The sequence below is a fragment of the Thunnus maccoyii genome, chromosome 17 (assembly GCF_910596095.1).
Source record: "Thunnus maccoyii chromosome 17, fThuMac1.1, whole genome shotgun sequence".
Taxonomy (NCBI): Eukaryota; Metazoa; Chordata; class Actinopteri; order Scombriformes; family Scombridae; genus Thunnus; species Thunnus maccoyii.
Window position 1 is genome coordinate 26,008,890 of NC_056549.1, and position 18,995 is coordinate 26,027,884.

At 39.5% G+C, this 18,995-nt stretch overlaps 2 long non-coding RNA genes across 4 annotated transcripts; one reads left to right on the forward strand and one right to left on the reverse strand.

The window, feature by feature from the left end:
• Positions 1 to 5,953: 5,953 nt before the first annotated feature.
• LOC121882505 lies at positions 5,954 to 9,084 on the reverse strand. Of its 3 annotated transcripts, none has more exons than XR_006092102.1 (5): positions 8,649 to 9,084; positions 8,250 to 8,426; positions 8,077 to 8,141; positions 6,441 to 6,591; positions 5,954 to 6,079 (listed from the first exon to the last, which is right to left on the reverse strand). It is a non-coding gene; the product is annotated as an uncharacterized LOC121882505 (long non-coding RNA). The 3 variants fall into 3 exon arrangements; XR_006092101.1 differs by having other exon boundaries at positions 6,441 to 6,612; XR_006092100.1 differs by having other exon boundaries at positions 6,441 to 6,625.
• Positions 9,085 to 10,859: 1,775 nt separating this feature from the next.
• On the forward strand, positions 10,860 to 15,250 carry LOC121882506. Its single transcript, XR_006092103.1, has 3 exons — positions 10,860 to 11,943; positions 12,462 to 12,736; positions 14,662 to 15,250. It is a non-coding gene; the product is annotated as an uncharacterized LOC121882506 (long non-coding RNA).
• The last annotated feature ends 3,745 nt before the right edge of the window (positions 15,251 to 18,995 follow it).

The following is an 18,995-nucleotide window of genomic DNA, read 5'->3' on the forward strand; positions in this document are numbered from 1 at the left end:
GATTTGATGCTTTTCTGAGTTTTATTTCTCAGTTTTGTTGACATTTTGTAGACTAAACAATTATTCGTTATTCGGCAAAGCACAAATAGTGTTTATGTTTTGTTTTTTTATGAATATTTGTTTCATACAAATATTTTAAAAATGATTTGTTTTCGGGAAGATAGAAAAAAACATGTCAAATACCAGTGCACAGGTTGGTTACATCGCTATCTCAGTCTCTCTCCTCTGCTCTGCTGTTACGTCTATCAGCAGGTCTCAACAAGGGGAGTCACATCCACCTGCTACATGACGCACATTTCCTAATTTGGACATCACTCCCGGAGTTGTGGGTCTTCCCAAGAGATAAAGCTGAGCTACTGACACTCACAAAGTGCACAAAGGGACTCCCCATAACCTGTTGTTCCCCTTCTCCTTTCCACAAAGTTAAGTTGTAAAAAAATAGGCAATAAATGAAAAGTGCAAAGCAATATTCTCCTTTGACATTCTTCCCTACACATTACACGCTGTGCTGTCTCTGTGTTATGGGTGTATAAATAGGTGGAGGTCTGTCTGCAATGAGGCGATGAGTAAAGTTTTAGCTCAGTAGTCAGCACAGTCGTCTATGATCTGGGAGACTCCAGTTTGAGACCTGGTGTGGGGACCTCCTTTATAAGGTAATTTATTCATGAACACTTGTTGTAACACTTTAATTTTCTAAAATTAAAAGCGTAATAAAAACAAAAACAGGATTTTTAAATGTCTTTCCACTTTTATTCAAATACAAATACAAATAATTTTGCTGCCTCAACAAATACAGAATACAAACAAATACAAATACTGGGCTCTCTGCACATCCCTACAATATATCAGCCACAAATTCTTTCGGAAACTTTTTTCTTTTTGTCTTTAGCATCTAGCCTTTCTATGCCTGCCATCATAATTCAAAACAGACAGAAATCAGTGTAGTCTGCCACAGGGAACAGGTGGATGCTCAAGTTGTGGTGTCGAGCTGAGAGTTGCATGAGCAGCAGCACAGAATGAGCAAATTAGTTTGACAGCTTAAATGCGCCACCCAAATGGTGATGGCAGTGTGCAAGCTCAGCTGACACATGAGGTGACTCAGAACACAACATCACCTTCAGTTCTTTACCTCAACTAACTTCATAGTCTTACTGTAGCATTGTGGGTGGACGAAACTAAAAGTTAATGCTACTGTTTGTTGTTGTTGGGTTCAGAAATGTCAGTAAACATAAACGTATCTTTATATCGATTCAGGTCAAAGCTGCATTGGCAGTCATCCATCTTTTTCCCCAGCCTCATCCTCCAAGTGTTAAGTAATCCCTCTAGCGTGTTCTGGGTCTGCCTTGCAGTCTCCTCTTCACCCATCTCATAAAGTAAAAGGTCTTAAATGTCTCAAAGGTACCCTGTGTACTTTTCATGTGAAAATCAAATGTGCATTTCCTTCCTTATAGAACAGTTCCAAAGCTCCATTTTAGAAATATTTTGAAAATATTAAAATGTTTGAATATTTTGAATTGTTTACATTGATTTTAACAATGGCTAGCTATGCAGAGGCTGAAGTTCATGGTTACCGTGATTTCTCAGAGACAAAGTTGAGCCTCATGTGTTTCTACGTTGAGGAACATTAGAACACCGTTAAACAAAATTTTTAAATGTCAAACAGTGGGGAAAAATACTTCTGGAAACCAGCAAATCTTCCCGCTTCACAGCTCTATATGTGAAATAGCATGAAACTGTTGAATTGCGGCGCCTTTCATTTCGGGCTCACACAGAGCACGAAATACAAACAAAGCAAAAACCCCATCATCAAAACATTGCTCCATTGTGCCACAGGTTGTTTAGTACTACAGGGTGCCTTTAAATAGAAATGATGAGCCTTTAAATATCCATACAACACCAATAAAAATTGCATCTTGATGTCTCATCTCATGATGACCTACATGCTGTTTCTGAATCATTTTCATGCAGCCAAAAATAAAATTCCTCAGCACCGAAGCTTGTTAAAACTTTTATAGACTTTAGACTGAGACAAAACATTTTGCCAATATGTTTTGGCAGTCTTTCAAGAGCAGTATGATTCATCTTTGTAACCTCAACTCTTTCTCTGAAAAACAGTTCTAGCTGTTTCAGTAGGTGGCCAATGAATACTTTCCACCATCAGTTTGACTGTGTGTACAGCTCAAAATGAAGCATCCATTTGAATTATGTCTATGGACAACTGTGTGACCATCCCATTTAGATGACTCACGAATTCACCCCCAAGTAAATAACAGTGTGGAGAAATAGAATACATGACTGTATACACAATATTTTTTATGCAGCACTTCAAGTGATTTCATCAGATACTTTTTCCTCACTTTAACAGTGATAGTAAATAATTTATGTCATGCAATGCTCAGTTATAGCAAATGATTTGCACACTCTTCCACTGATCAACAGTGGCTATAGTGCGCAAAGGATATGCAGCAATTCACCTGCAAAAGCAAGGAAGAAGACGACACGCTTTGAAATGTTTCATGAGGAAGGAAATCCATTCAACATGTTTGTTAGACCTCAAGGATACACGCAGTGCATTTGGGTGTGTAACACTAAAGGTATATATAAATTTTGTTTGTTTAAACCTAAACAGGGCACCTTCTAAGTCAAACTGAAATTTTAACTCTCCTCACTTTTAGTTTAAGGAAGTATAAATTGCAGCTATTGTGCATGCACTGCAGCAGAGAGATGTTCTCCACTGCTGGAGGCAGACTATACGCACAGCACACTGAAACACTTTTTAAAATAATTTCTCCCTCCAGAACGTGTAGATCTATTTCTGTTTTAAAATTGATATTTAGCCACTGGTGGTCAGTAAATTACAATTTTTTAATACATTTTATCCATTAAAAAAGCTTCATCTCACACACAGTGATCTTCATCAAGATCACTTAGCTTAACTGCCAGTCATATGTCATTGCAATTTAGCAGGCTTGGTACATTGGAATAAGACCCTGAAAATACTGCCTCCTTTTTTATTTCGATTCTGAATCGAATCGTGACACATAGAGTTGGAATTGAATCTAATCTTTATATTACCAAAGATTCCCACCTCTAACATTCTTGAAAAGAGCATCAATAACCTTGAGGTTTGGGCGTTTCCCACGGCACTGGTTGACTGACAGCAGAGAGGCAGCATTGCTAGGGGATACATTGTTAGCTTCTAAGGGACGCCAATGACTGAAGAACATCATAGTATAGCTTGAAAACATAGATATAAGTTGTTTTTCCCCAATTTTTCAACAAAATCACAATACATTACCTACCAATTAGCAATTTCACAACATTCAACATTTAGGCGGACCTATTGTGCTGTTAAGTTTGTAATCTAGTTGGAAAACTTGAAGCTAGTTAGCCTTGCTTGCTAACATTATGGACATTTACAGTGTCCCGGTTTTTAACATTAACTACCAAATTGTCCCAATTTTCAACACAATTAAAATTTTGATTCAGTGCTTACATAGACGTTTATCATGTTCTGTCCCACTCATTCAAGATTCAAGATTTAGTTTATTGTCATATTTTTCTGTATTTGCATACGCGCACAAAAAAAATGCTGTTCCTCCCAGCCCACAGCAGAGCAACAACAGAAATGATATACTATATCTCTAAAAATTCCCTTTACAAAATGATAAAAACATATAAATCCCAAGAGAAAAAAAACAACAACAAAAGAACGAGCAGTTAGCAGCACAGTGCATTAAAGTGCATTTAGAGAGAAAAGTATATGTCTCAGTTTGATGTAGACAGCTCCTGCATGTCATCGAGTGACCAGCACTGATGAGGGAGTTATATAATTCAATTTGCTGTCCAGAGAACATTAGGTGACATGATTGTTGGAACTGCCGGTTTGTATGAGTTAACAGTTAGCCTAGCTTGCACTCCTCCACACTTGCCCAGCTTGCTCCGCTTTCAATGTTTCCCCTCCAGCACAGCCCCAGGCAAGGCCATGGTCTCAATTAGGACCACTGGGCATAGCAGACCAAGCGTGCTCAGATTATTTAGCTCCCAGCCAGTATTTCTCGTAGCAAAAATCTTACAACATTACAAGTGTTACAAATGTCTAAAAGAAACTGACGATCATTGACATATTTCCCTTGCACTCCACACAATGACACAGACGTAGACATGGACATGGACAAAGACACTGCATAGTTGGAAATAGGAGAGGTCACAAATGTCAGTTGTGTCACCATCACACCAGTTCATGGAGAGAGAGCGAGAGAATACCACCAACAAGGACCCCTTAATTTCTCTTCTTTTCTTCACAAAATAACTCTTCTGTTAGCTTTCTCAGTGCAGTTTCTCCTTTGGAATGTTGGTAACAGTGGCAGGTAGCAGTTAGCAGTTGACAACTAAGCTAGTTGTTTTGATTTACAAAATATATCCAAAGATGATATTTCCTCTTCTGTTCTTGCTGATGCTGTTATCTCCTCCTAAGATTCTTTTCTGAAGATTATTTGAAGGTTATTTTGCAAAATGTCCCACTGTTTAGGTCCAAGTTTGAGATGTATTCAGGGGTCCATCTCTGGTGCAGCCACTCTCTCTCATAGAACATAGAACCATTATTACCTAACCCAATACAAAAGCATAAACAATGCACCATGTGTCTGAATTCAACACTGATTTGTCTGTATGAGTCTCAATCAATCAGTGTCTTGTCGTCAAAGGCCAGAGCCGTATAAAGAGAGTGTCGCGTCAACAGAAGTTCAAAATGCTTCGTTACATGATTCATGGAGACTTCAGATAATTCCAGGAAGTTATTGGCAGGCAATTTGAAAGCATAGATATAGAGAGACAGAACTGCGATTTTTGGTAATTAGTACTCAATAAATGCATTGATTTATAATATTTATATACTATTTATATAGCACACTGACATGCGTATGTAATAACATCCATGTGTTTAAAAAGTAAAACTCACTAATATTTGAGGATTAGTGTGAACTGTTACTGTGTGAACTTAACTGTGTTACCTGCCTTGTTGATATATTTTAGACTAACGTTACCTTTTAAAGAGCGTGTTGTTCTTTTTTATTACTTTTCTATTTATGTTCTTAAATTTGAATGGCAGTCAAGAGCAATCACATCCTAATGGTCATTGATATATCTAGAGGGAGGGGAAGGGAAGGGATGTTTCAAAATTCAGATTAGAATAATTTTCTGCCATTTCTTAAATTCATGCTGGTTTCAGTAATCCCATGGTAACAGAGGGCCTATGTAATCTTAATGACTTATGTAATCTTTATGACTTTCAGATAGGAGAGAAGGAGACCAACAGGTGACCATAAATGATTGTCAACTGACAGCACAATAAGTCAATGGACTAGCAGCTGCACCACGATGATGTTAAGTGTGTTATCTTAGGAAATCCATTGCAAATAAGTGGATTTAAATGAATCTTTTTGTTTACAATTCTTATGCACCCCAGCACTTATTAATATATACATTGATGCATAATATATTCAAGATCAAAACAACTTTATTATCCACTTTTTGCATGCAAAAGGCAGAAATTTCTCTTTGGCTTGCATGTGCAGAAATCTGCTATTAAAAAGGGTACGTTAAAACACATCACATCCAGACAGTACACATTGAAACACATATGTTTATACACATATAAACATATTTTATGTATATTTTGTCTTTTTACTATGTACTTATTTACTGCAATGAATTTATTAAATAAATCTCTAAATAAATTTGTGTCCTTTCCACTATGTTGTCCTTGCATATAGTCTACACCATGGTTTACTGTGCTGCATGGGTATGCTCCAAACGCTCAGAGAAAGGAGTACGAATGTACGGTTTCCCCACTGGCACGGAGAGGAGAAAAAAATGGTTGGCTCAAGGCAGCAGGAGCAATCTTATGATCAAAAAAGATTATAACAACAAAAAAACATGTGAGGTAATCATCAGCTTAATGTTTGGTTTATTAAAAAGTCTTGCAAAGCCCAGGGAGTTGAGTCTTACGGTGCAGGGTGAGGGTGCTGTCTCATTGCAGAGTCTTCAGGCTCCATTGAATCCCCCTGTTGTTCTTGTGCTGAAAGAGAGAGAGAGTGAGAGAGGGAGAAAAAGACAGGAGAGAAAGGGTTAGACACCCTTGAGAGATGAGGTGTGGACTTTGTTCCCCAACTTAAGTTATGGAACTTCAGTAGTTGTGATCATCAGCAGGTTTTACTGCTGATGTTTAGCAACGTACAGTATGATAAGTGGCATCAGTTACCGATGTGATATGAATTCATATAAAGTTGTCTCATGTTCATTGTTTTCTTTTAGATATGTAATGTGTGTATACATGTCCAATAAGTATAAAGTGTTCCCTAATACTGTGCAATTAATCACTATGGGATATCTATGTGGGTAGACAAAACTGAGTTGTTATGTGTGGGAAGTAAACTCACATCTCTCTGCAGGAACATTTTGAGGCAGACCAGTTTGTCAAGACCAAAAAGGGCAGGACTAGGCTGAAAGCAGATGCTATTCCCCCCATCTTTGTGCATCACCCTGTGGTCAAAAAGAGGAGGGCCCCTGCACCATGATGCACCCGTGGACCTTTAAATAGAGAGCCCATAGCTGCTGATCACAGCTATGGTGTTAAAGATGACACAGGTATAATAAGCATGAATTCTTAATAATCATAGTAATATTTCATATGTTTAAATTATATATTATTTTGAATATTCAAAAATTAACAGTGTCATGTCTTCCACTTACATCAGTTTCAAAGATTGAGGAAAGGGATGAGGAGACTGAGAGAAGGGAAAGTGAGGAAAGAAGGAATGAGGAGACTGAGAGAAGGGAAAGTGAGGAAAGAAGGAATGAGGAGACTGAGAGAAGGGAAAGAGAGAGAAGAAAGAGAGGACATGGCTAGTGAGGAGAGATGGGGAGAGCTGACACCACCCAGTGAGCCAGCAGCCAGTCAATCAGATCTACTGAAAAAAAATAAAGAGACAAGAAAAAATCATCAAAAAAGCAAAGGTGGCACTAAGAAAAATAAGGAAGGAAAATGCAGCTCTCAAGAAGACAATGAAAATTAGGGACAAAACTTTAAAGAAAACTTTTTCAAAAGACCAAATTAAAGCATTAGGCAGACTAACCACAAAAGGGATGAAATGGAGCAATGACTCAATTAGGAAGGCGTTAAAAATTTGCTTTGCTGCCGGTCCAACAGGTTACAAGACCCTGCAGGAATTTGATTTTCTAAAACTGAAGGTAGAAGGATTGACCGAGCTTGAAAGGGAGTGTGTGTTGACATTGAATAAAATGGCAATCACATCTAGTGTGGAGTTGCACATGCTTACAGGCAAACTGTATGTAGTACTAGCAACACACGCTTGTGCGTTCATGTTGGCTGGAAACACAACACGGTGGAAGCAAGTAGTGGCATATCATTAAAGTGGCAATTCTACCAACAGAGCAGAGTACAGGCCAGTAATTAACAAAATATATAAATAATACAGAGGGCAGCATCCATAGGGCTACATGTGCTTAATGTCAGCACTGACATGGGTAGTCCTAACCAGGCCATGTGGAAATCCTTTGGGGTCGACCAGAATAAAACCTCAGTCCAACATCTGGCAACACCAGACAGGTGGCTCCATTTCATGCCTGATCTCCCATATCTAGTAAAAAAAATCTAAAAAGGTCTGTGGTCTGGTCTGTGGACAAGTGTTCATAATTCCTGAAGATATTGTAAAGAAAGAGAACCTCCTCTCTAACGAGGTTTCAGTGGTCCCTGTTAAGGACTTACTGACCTTTCAAAAAGGGATGTCATTAAAACTAGCTCCCATCTATCAGCTGCAGCCATTGAGCCAAGTCACTTTGATAAGATGAAGATTGGTCCTGTTCTAAATGTATTCAGTAAGGCAACAAGTGCTGGGCTGAAACAATGGTACAGGCAGAGAACCATCCATTGTCCTATCTGATTATAGCGTGGCTCCTGGAGCAAATTGATCATTGGTTTGATCTCATGTCATCCCGCCATCCAATTACAGTGCTGAGCAGACTCAAGATGGAGGAATACCAAAAGGCCATCACCTTCCTCCAGGACATCGTCCATCTGTTCCGTGGGATGAAGATTGGTCAAAAGGGAGGTTGGAAGCCTGTTCAGAAAGGGGTAATAATGGCAACAATATCAATTTTGGCCATACAGGAGAAGATGCTGACACAGGTTTGTGTTAACATCAAGGTTATCAAGGTTAAAAATGCACCTTAAAAGAGTTTAAGGCAGGTGGTCTTTGCCGTCTCTCCCAAGAAGCCAATGATTTCATTCACCAAATTGAGGAACTATTTAGGACCAAGACTGGTTCCTCCCTCATGGAGCTCCTCAGCGCAGTCAGTATCGTGGAGAAAGAAGCTCAGGCACTCTCCAGCAGGCTTCCGTCATGCTGTGGAGTACAAGAAAAAATCATTAAAAGATTCACGCAGCTGAGAATGAGAAATGAGGCAAAAAAACACAAGATGACAGAAAAAAAGAACACTTAAAAGATGACCATCTTGGAGCAAGAGCCAATCCAAAAAAGTGAAAAGGAGCAACAATAGCCAAGCTTCAACAACCAGCTTCTTCAGGTTAGGATTACTCCAGTGTTCATTATTCAGGATGTTTTTACCGGGAGCCGAATCATCCGCAGAGGTCTCCTTCTCTCCAAAACGAACAGACCCGGTGATTAAAACGGGTAAAAACACTGAATAAAGCAGTTTCACATTGAAAACCAGTGTCTCTCTGACACTGTTCGGCTGGCACCAGACGTCCAGTAGGGGCTGTTAGCTGAGCTGCCGCTAACGTTTGCTCAGCTTGTTACTCTGATAACTTAAGACACAGACATTCAGCAGGTTTCTACCAGGAGTCGAATTATCCGCAGAGGTCTCCTCTTCTCCAAAAATAAACGTACAAGGGGATTAAAACCATAAAAATACTGAATGACGCTGTTTCACGTAAAAAATCAATGTTTCTCCGATGATGTTCGGCAAGCACCAGACGTCCATGAAGGGCTGCTAGCCGAGCTGCTGCTAACGTTTGCCCAGCTTATTTCTCTGATAACATGTCTTTCTGATGACTAAAATCTCTTCATCCAGTTAAAAGATATATTTAAAAAAGCTGAAAAAAAGTTATCAGAAAAATGTGGCTTAAAACTGATAAAAGTCAATTCATAACAGTTTCTGTCAAACAACCACAACACCAATGTATTATCTTGTGCATATTACATACATATACTCTTTGGTAAAGAGATATGACGCCATTGACAGGTGACCAAATGAAATGGACCGTTACCTTGATTAAAGTAACAGATTTCTCTGGGTTTGAAAATTGTTGGAAACATTTGGTTAAGATAATGTAAGTACACAGCTCGACAAAATATATAACACAGGTCTAGTTGTTTTTAGACATTTTAATGCGGAATAGTACATATTAAAGCTTTAACTGAGCAAATTTTGATTGTGTGATTGTTTGTGTAGAAAAAGAGGTCCACATCTAATAAAATGTAAATGCCAAAGTTTACATTTCATATCTGTATGTGTAGAGAGTGAAAGCTCACTATGTTTATATAGTATATATACATACACTACATTATATATGTATATGTATTATATATGTGTGTGTGTGTGTGTATATATATATATATATATATACACAAACAAACATAACTCATGGCATTATGTAAAGGATGATATTCCTAAGTTTGCTTAGTTAGCCAGTTAACGTTAGCTAACAAATGAAGACCATCAAGGAATCTGTAAAAGAAGGAAGGGTCTATACGTCACTGTGTAGCACCCTCTTATATTGCCTCATTAGAGAGGACAAGATGGTGTTGAGGAGTTTTGCGGCCGATTTATGGGGAGTTGGTGGCAAGGTGACTTTAGGTCAGGCTCTATTAAGTCTTTAATGTAAGGCAGTGGAGATTATTGTTTTTTTCAGTATTACTGCTGTAACACTAGCAACACCACCCACAGGTATGTACTTCAGAAAAGTTGGATTGCATTTTTTTATGGTATAAGCATAATTTCTGTATGAATGACATTTTTTTCACTACTGTATTCATTGCCTTTCATGTTTGATTCATGGTTCTTGTCTGTTGCCTGATCTCAGTAAATATTAGCTCTACAAACTATTGCATTGATGGAAATATGGTGTTTTGATTTCATACAGTGACCAAGAGGACCTAAAAGAGGACCAGGGGGAGTGACAGGGAGAGCGAGATAGAAGTACTCCTTCTGGAGGCTTTGAAAAGGCCTTCTCCACCTCCCCCCTCAGAGGACAAGCTTTTCCTCAAAAGCCTGGTTCCTTCCCTGCAAAGACTGTCGCCCCAGCGGAAGGAATTTGTCAAATTTCAGATCCCCAAACTCATTTATGAATCCAGCTCCATCGTTCTCAATTTGGAACCAGCAGAATAGGTTATCAGGGCGAAAGTCTTTGCAGGGAACAAACCAGGCCTTACATCTCACACACACACACATACACACACACACACACACACACACACACACACACACACACACACCCATACCTGGCCTCCTCTGAGTCTGTCCCTGCCCTCTGCCACCGTTCATCATCCATCCATGTTCAGGGGCTCCATGCTGATATTTTTTATGTTTATTTTTAAATTAGTATTTTGTGTGTCCTTTTTTTGAGGCAATTGGTTGAGGTATAGAGTAGTTTTTTTGTTTGTTTGTTTTTTTAATCAAAAAATAAAAACATTTTATTTCCATGATTTACTTCATGTTCTTTATTTGCAAAAATACAGTTGACACACAAAGGAAACAACCTTATGTGCATTTCTCTATGCCGTAAGATAGATATTTTGTTCGTATCAAAAGTTCAGGTCAATATCCTTATTGTGTTGTAATGCGGTGCAGACATGCCAAATTAAAGCTGTATTACCTCACAATAATAATATATCATGGATAAAAACACAGGCATATATTGGTGCTGATATGCAATATAGTAATATTGCAGGAATTTTGCTCAATAGCAATGTGTGGGTGGCTCTGAAAAGAGCTGTTTTGAGAGTGTTTGTGCACTACACGGTGTCTTGCCATGGGACACTTCTCTCTGCAGATAAGTAGGACATGAAGACCTCCCTAGCCCTGATGGCCTCTCTTGCTGAGTTGTTGGCAGCAAGTCTTCCCAGACCTGGCAGTGGCTCCACCTCACCAACCGGGATGCTCCCCCTTCCTGCAGTTGTCCAGGTTGTCCTCCGCAGGAAGTTATGGCGAACACAGGTAGCCTTCACAAACTTCTCTGCAACTTCTGGGTGGACCTCAAGGGCACGCCTGTACATTCTCCACTGAAAGGATATAGAAGGCATTCTCCACTACCAGCCGAGCTCAGGACAGACGGTAGTTGGATATCCGTCGCTCTCGTGGAAGGACGCACCCAGGGAATGGCCTCATAAGATTTTTCTGAAGTGGAAAGGCCTCGTCAGCAATGAAGACATGGCTGGGGTTCTCAGTGGTCAGTTCTGGAAAATGGCAAGTCAACAGGCAGTTGGAGGGTGCCAGATCGCAGTACCTGACCAAAGGCTGAGTTGGCCAGAATCCCACCGTCGCTTGTTCTTCCATAGCCCCCAACATCAATCACCCGAAAACAATATTGGGCATCTACAACTGCCAGGAGAACTAGAGAGAATGTTCCCTTGTAGTTGTAGTACTGGAATCCTGAATTAGCAGGGGCTTTAAGAACGAAGTGTTAGCCATTCAGTGCTCCACAGCAGAGAGGAAAATTCTACCGCTCCTCAAACCTCTCTGCAATTGATCTCCACTCCTCTGTGGTGGAGTGCACAAGGGAGCACAGCCATGAAGCCATCCATGAGGCAGTCCCACATAGCAGTGACAACATCTGGTATGATCTTGGAGACAGTGAAGACCCCAACACGAAAGCTGTTCGCGATGGTCATCAGTGGCTAGGTATCTGCAACAGAGAAAACATTTAATTTAGCTTAGTAGTAGTGCTATTTTATTGATATGGCTGCACAGGTGTTTTTTAAATGCTAACTGAATATTTATACCCATGGTGGGAAATTAACTTTTTAAAATGTGAACATCTACCAACCACTATGTTCAAATTCACCTGCCACTAAATAATTATTTTGTGACTGAAATCTACCAGCTACTTTAATATTTTACCAGCATTTGTCTGGTGGCTGGTGCTAATTTCTCACCTTGTTTATATTGTTTTATTGTGATGGATAACAATAACAAATTTTCCTTTGAAAAACAAGAAAAGCAGATAAAGAGATTAAGGATTTACACATAAATCTATTCACTTTACACATAAATTGTACAACTTGTGCAACAACCACAATGAAGAATATAATATAATATAAAATATAAGTTTAGTTTGGAGTCATATCGCTTTAGTAAACCAGATAATTCAGCCAACGTGTGACTTGCTAGATACAGTGAATATCTATTGATTTTGACAGACCAAAAACTGCAACTCACCGGAGACAGATGGACAGGCACTCTGCAGCTGAGACGGACCACTTGTAGTTGGTGTCCACCCATTATATCCTGGCACAGATCCTCGCCAACATGTCATCAAACTGGGCCCATGTCAGCCTGAAGTATCGCTGGAAATGGCCATCATCCAGATGCGGTTGCTGGAGAGGGCGGTGAAATTCACCCAGCTGCTGATAATGTTATGGATCCAGACACGGCGGCGTTTGGTTTTCCGACGTATCTGGGACTTCCACAACAGGTACAAGGCAGCAGTGGTTGTTACTTCGGTCATGGTTGATGATAGAAAGAAATGGCAGAAATAAATCCTCCTCTTTTCTAGTGAATATTCATGGGTTCGTGTACTCGTGGGGTGAATAAACACAAATGATCCTGCGGCCAAATTCACGCAAGTAAAGCGAGGCGAAAATTCACTTCGCGTTTGGTGTGAACACAACATCACTCATGTATGACAAGGTATTTTATCTCACCTTGAGAGTTAGGCATTTTTGGGATCAGGGAGAAGTCTACCTTTGCTGTCAAACTGTTCACTTGAGAAGTGGTCCTTTATAAGAGGGGATGGTGGGTTAGTGTAGTGATGTTACTTGTTATTGACTTTTCAGATAAATGCTTCTTTGGGTTCAAGTGCTCTATCTTACCTCACACAGCCTTGACTCTTTTGTAGGTTGCCTTAAATGGAATGCATTTGACCCTGCCCTCTTTATTACTTTATCATCCATTTCCTTCTTCTGTTGGGGTCTTTGGAAAGTGGAAAAAGCACTTTTTGTTAGGCCCAGACCCTCTCCTCCGGCACTGTGGTGCTGCTCAGCCAACCATTTGGCTAAAACAAAAACAAAAAAGTGTTAACAATGTTGCCACTGAGGATTATACTAGTTATGTTTTTCCTCTTCAGATTTACCAGAAGAAGTCATAGTGTTAATTGTGTTTCTATTCATAATACTATTCATGTCATTCTCTACCAGAAGATATAATGTTGTTAATGTTTCCATTAATGATAACTAGCCATGTCTTTCCTTTTATGATTTACTACAAGACATGATGTTATGTTTCCATTAATAATAGGACTGCATATTAGTAATTTTCTGATTGAACATAAGACAGCTGTAGAAAACAGGTTAATGGAAATGCATGTAAGATCACTGACTGAGATGGGGAGGGTGTGCTAGCCTCCTTTTCTCCCAATAGCGGGTATTATTGTACATGTATTTGATTATCAATAACTAACCAACCATCAAATGGTTAAAGATATTTGATAATATTCAGGAGGGCTAATATTAGCCAGCTCTCTCGATAATGTCTCCTATTATTGTCAGGAGGTGGCGCTAATTGCCAAATTTTATATGCCTTTATAAATCTAAACCTTTATCACTTACTGGTTCTTGTTACTTTCTCATCAATGAATTAAATTAGCTTTTGCACTTTTTTAGCCAACATTGGCCAGCAATATCTCTGTTGAGACGTCCTATATTAATTTAACCATTAATAACTGGTAACATTCGTAAGAAATAATCCTTGTGAAGGTGTAAAAGAAACAGACAAGGTTTGGATGTGCTTTATTTTTTAGTCAGGGAGCTGCTGTGTTTGTGCGTGATAGCAAATTAACAGCCTCTCTAGCTTATTAATTGTCATGACTTATGTGTGTGCTAGCTGAGACAAACTGCAAGGTACTGTAGGATATTGTCAAGTCCTTGTTTGGCTTAAGGATATTTACCTAACTCTGACAGGCCATATCATTGAGTCCAGCCAGTTATAACCAGAGCCATTAATAAATTGATCTGTTTATAATAGCAGTCTGGTCAGCAATATCCCATTTGGTCATGTATCATGATGTAGCCATCTTGGACCAAACAGGCGTTTAAGTAGAGATATATGCAGCTGCTGGACAGGGCCATGATCTGTTTGGAGACCAGTAATAAGGAAAATGAACACACACATTTAGACAAAAAACATCAGTCAATATCTCGTAATGTGTTGGGTTTGGGGGTTTTTTGTTTGTTTGTTTTTTTATTTTGTTGAAGCATTTTTCAGCCAAAAGTTAAACAGCACGGATACAGTGAGTGGGACTTGCCATGCCTGCTCCATTAACTTCAATAGAAGTAGCACCAAAGTCTGGCACCAGTGCTCAATTTGAATGTTGTCACAGTGACCCTTCTTTTTTTTATATAGATTCTTTGAAGACCACAAGAAAGTACGTCATCACTGCTCTGCAGAACACACAGCTAGGACCCTGAGCCGATCTGGCAGGCTGAGCCGATCTGGTACCTACACCGGCAGCCTGCACTTGTGCACACTGATAAATATCTTGGTTGATTTTGGGAGACAAAACATAATTTTTTGTCTGCTGAGGCGCTGTCCATGGTGTTGAAAGGTGCACTTGGTAGGTGTTCTAAGCACTCAAATAATTATCCCCCATCCTGATGAAAACGCCTATGGTGCATGCATAAGCATATACATGTAAAGGTCCATTTGGAGGTTTCAAAATATGGTCACCCTATGGACATTACTTTTTGTGCATGGTATTTCACCTCTTGAGTCTTGGGCAGCACCTTCACACTCAGTACTATGTTCATCCTGAATTATAGAAAAGAGGGTGTCTAGCTAGTGTTGGTTGTCTTTCTCAGCTAAATAAATTTTAATTTCCATTCGATTTAAAGAATGTTTGCAGGTGATGTTTCTAATTTGTTTTTTTATGCACTCACGGTGCACCTGTAGCGTCGCACAGGCTGAAGCCAGTGTGTTATCATTTGAATTTGAACATAAAACAACACAACAAACTGGAAAAGCACCAAGCACTGCCTCCTCATCCTTGTGCCTGGATGTCTCTTCATTCCCCTAACCTCAAAACTCAAAACATGTCTCTCTCTTGCATTTTATCCTTCCTCTTCCTCTCTCAATATCTCCTCCCCCGCCATCTCATCCGTTCAACCCCCTCTCTCAGCCTCTCTCTTTTTTTCCCATCCCCATCTCATCTCCTCTTATTTTCTCTGTCATTTAATACAAGGGAGCCAGTAACAATGGCTCCTCGGAGAGAGTTGCAGATCAATTTCCCTGCCCCCTGGTATTGAATGGTGTCTTTGTGTTGGGGTAATGCATCACAGTCAGCGACCTCTCTTCTGCCTCCCGACCCAGCGCTTTGCTAGAAGCTATCACATCGCCCAGCCCTCTGCAATCTTTCACTTCCTCCTCCATCCTCTGACACCACTGACACGTTCAATTAAACAAGGCATTGTTGCTTTGGTGGAAATACTCTTTAATAAAGAGATAGTTGCTCGAGCTCTATGGAGGTAAGATATCTCTAGAGCCCTATTAATAATCTGGTCGGGCAGCGTGAAAGAGTAATGCTCTGCCCTGCCTCAACAGCCACAGAGACTCTTAACCTGCAGTTAAGCTGCTGTGAGTAAAATGCATTATAGTGCTATAGAGCAGTGGTGAAACTTTAACATTTCTGATAAATGACAGCAATAAAAGTGAGTTCTGGGCACAGTAAAAAGACCAAAAAAACATTTTCTTTTCCTTTTATTGGAACTGACATTTGGAGAAATATGCTTACTGTTTGCAAAAATTTGTATCATTTTCACATCTGTGCATCCAGTACACCAAATTTGTTTTCCCAGGATGGCAAAGTCATGACCTGCCCTACTCTGCCTCTGATTGGCTAGTACTCAGTGCCTAATTGGCTGGGTTGGTTAGGTTTAGGCATGAGGAGTGAGACTGGTTAGGGTTAGGGTAAGAATATCAGGGTAAACCAATCAGAGGCAGAGTAGGGTTGGTCATGACTTCGCCATCCTGGGAAAAAAAATATATCGTGTCCAGGCCAGATAATTGTTGGAACTGCTGGTTTGTATGGGTCTGCAGTTAGCCTAGCTTCCACGTTCTGTCGCACTGCTTTTGACGTTTCCTCTCCTGCGCAGCTCCAGGCAAGGCTGTGGTCTCCTTTGGGCCCACTGGGTGTAGCAGACCAAGCTCACTCAGCTGATTTAGCTCCCAGCCAGTATTTCTCATAGCAAAAAGTCTTTTTTACAATTGTCCAAAAGAAACTGATGATTAAAGACAGGGCTGCCAAGTCTCACACATTGACCTTGAGACTCACACAATTGACACTTTTCACACACACTCACACCACACGTCCATTTTCTCATGCAGTGAAAAACAAATTTATAAATGATAACGTCGCAGCGTGAAAAGAGGACACTGACAGCGCATGGACAGACAAGACGGAGCAGCACAGCACAACAGCAGCACCGTGCAGCAACGAGTAATTCAGAACATCAGGGGGAAATCCATAAATATACACAAACTAATATGCACAAACAAACTACTATATTGTAATGTATTCCCATGCATGCTGCTCAGAGTAATCTAAGTCAGCGGCTCTTCTGGCAGCAGCATAGCATCTCTTCCTCTCCTCTCACGCCTTACTCACACAAGCAGGAGTGAGAATGAGTTGCTATGGTTACGGAGACGCTCTGTGTATAACCTACTTCCATTTTAGGCTACATAATGTTTTTATAAATATATTTTTGAAATATGAAATAGCCATTCTTCTAATAATAATTTCTTGTCCTGATCCACCCAATTATACACTGTTCATGATGCATTCTTGGTTTTCATAGCACCCTCAATCTAACTAATCTAGACTAGTGCAGGTGGCTGTTTCTTCACTTAATCCAAGAGATTAGGTGAAGAAGATATGCAGGAAATGTGTTTTAAATTACAATTTTATTCTGTATGATGTGTTTAGCTATATCTTAAGACAAGGGCTAATATAACTTAGCACATCTCCTCGACACCAGAGAGAGATTAGGTCAATATTGATGCCTTTCATCAATTATTGTATTTCCCAAAATATCTAGCTGCAGCTTTAAATTTGTCACAGGTAGGGCAACAATAGTAATTGTAACATTTCTCCCCAATCCTAAATATAATAGTCAGTGACAACAATGACCCATTGTAGTATTTGTAAAGATCCCACTAACCCACAATCAAGGGAATGTTTAAAAAAAATGTTATAGTTGATGTCAAGTGCCTATGTCAGCCTTTAGAGAACTAATGATTAACTTATTTATTTCATTTCTTCACTGTTTAAAAACATTGCTAAAATGAAAAAATTATAACGTGAGCATACAGTTTGGCCACAGTGAGGCAGGTTCTCAAATCCTTATTATTGTCAGAGACAGAAGGTTATTTCAAAGGTGTTTGTGTGCGTGCGTGTTTTGTGCAAGATTTATAGGCTGATACAGAGAGAAGTTAGTTCCGCTTGCAGAGAAGATCATCCAACTGCCTATCATCACACCATGTTACACTACACATTGTCAGCAGGAAACACACATAGGCCTACACAACCAGGAAAAGCAAAACAATGCACACATTCACATGAAATCAAAGAAATACATATAAATAAAAAATAAATAAATACATGCACATTTACAATCTTCATATTTATTATAATGTCCCTGGGTATACCGTTGATGAGTCAGTGTTGGCTCCTGTGTCAGCTGCAGTATCACACACACACACAGACATAAAATCACTAATTAAAGGGTGTTTCCTGATAAATGGTGGGAATGACTTTTCTCCCACTCTGCTCACAACATCTGCTGCTGACTGGTGAGCATCTCTGTGGAGTGTTTGCACTGCAGGGAGTCAATGATCATCTTCATGAATGGCAATACAGAGATATATGAGATGTGCGGTAATTATCAGGCCAATGGAAAATGAAAATAAAGGGATACACAAATATTAACGTGAAATGCTATATATATATGTATGTGTCTGTAGGTGACTGTGGAATATTTAGAGGAAGACTATGAAATTTTTTGAGAGTAAAATTATTGGTTTTAATGAGTCAAATTAGAAGATAGATGATGTATTGATACTGGCCAGGGAAGGTAACAACAGCAATTTTGAATATGCTTCCACAGGAAATTTAAGCCTATGAATAATAATAAATCCATGCACACAGAGTGCACACTGATGTAGATGCAGAGGGAGATTAAAATACCACATCTTCTTTCATGGGTTTCTCTGTTATGGTTTCAGCTCCTCTGGGTTCTCTGTTATGTTCTCGACCTCCCCTCTGGGATCTGGGATCATGTTTGTGCATGCATGTGTTCGTTGTGTGTATGTGTCCATGCACCTTATATCTGATTACATATTCAAAGTTCATGCCATTTAATCCCGAAGGCAAGTAATGAGAGACAACAGAGACGTGAGCCACACATTGTAAAATAATGCATAAAGGACTGAATGTACCACAAGGACCAAAGTACAAACATTACACAGGCTTGTTTACTTTAGCTTTTGATCAGCACATCATATGAAATGACTTTTGTTCTAAAATAAGGTATTCATCACTTTACAAAACGGACAGCACGACACCAACACAAATATAGCAGCTTTTAAAGATATTAAGTAACTTAAACTGACAATCCATCCATGATATGTTGTGGCAACATCTTTTTCCAAGAAACATTTCAGCAGTGTTTTTGAACTAGACATCA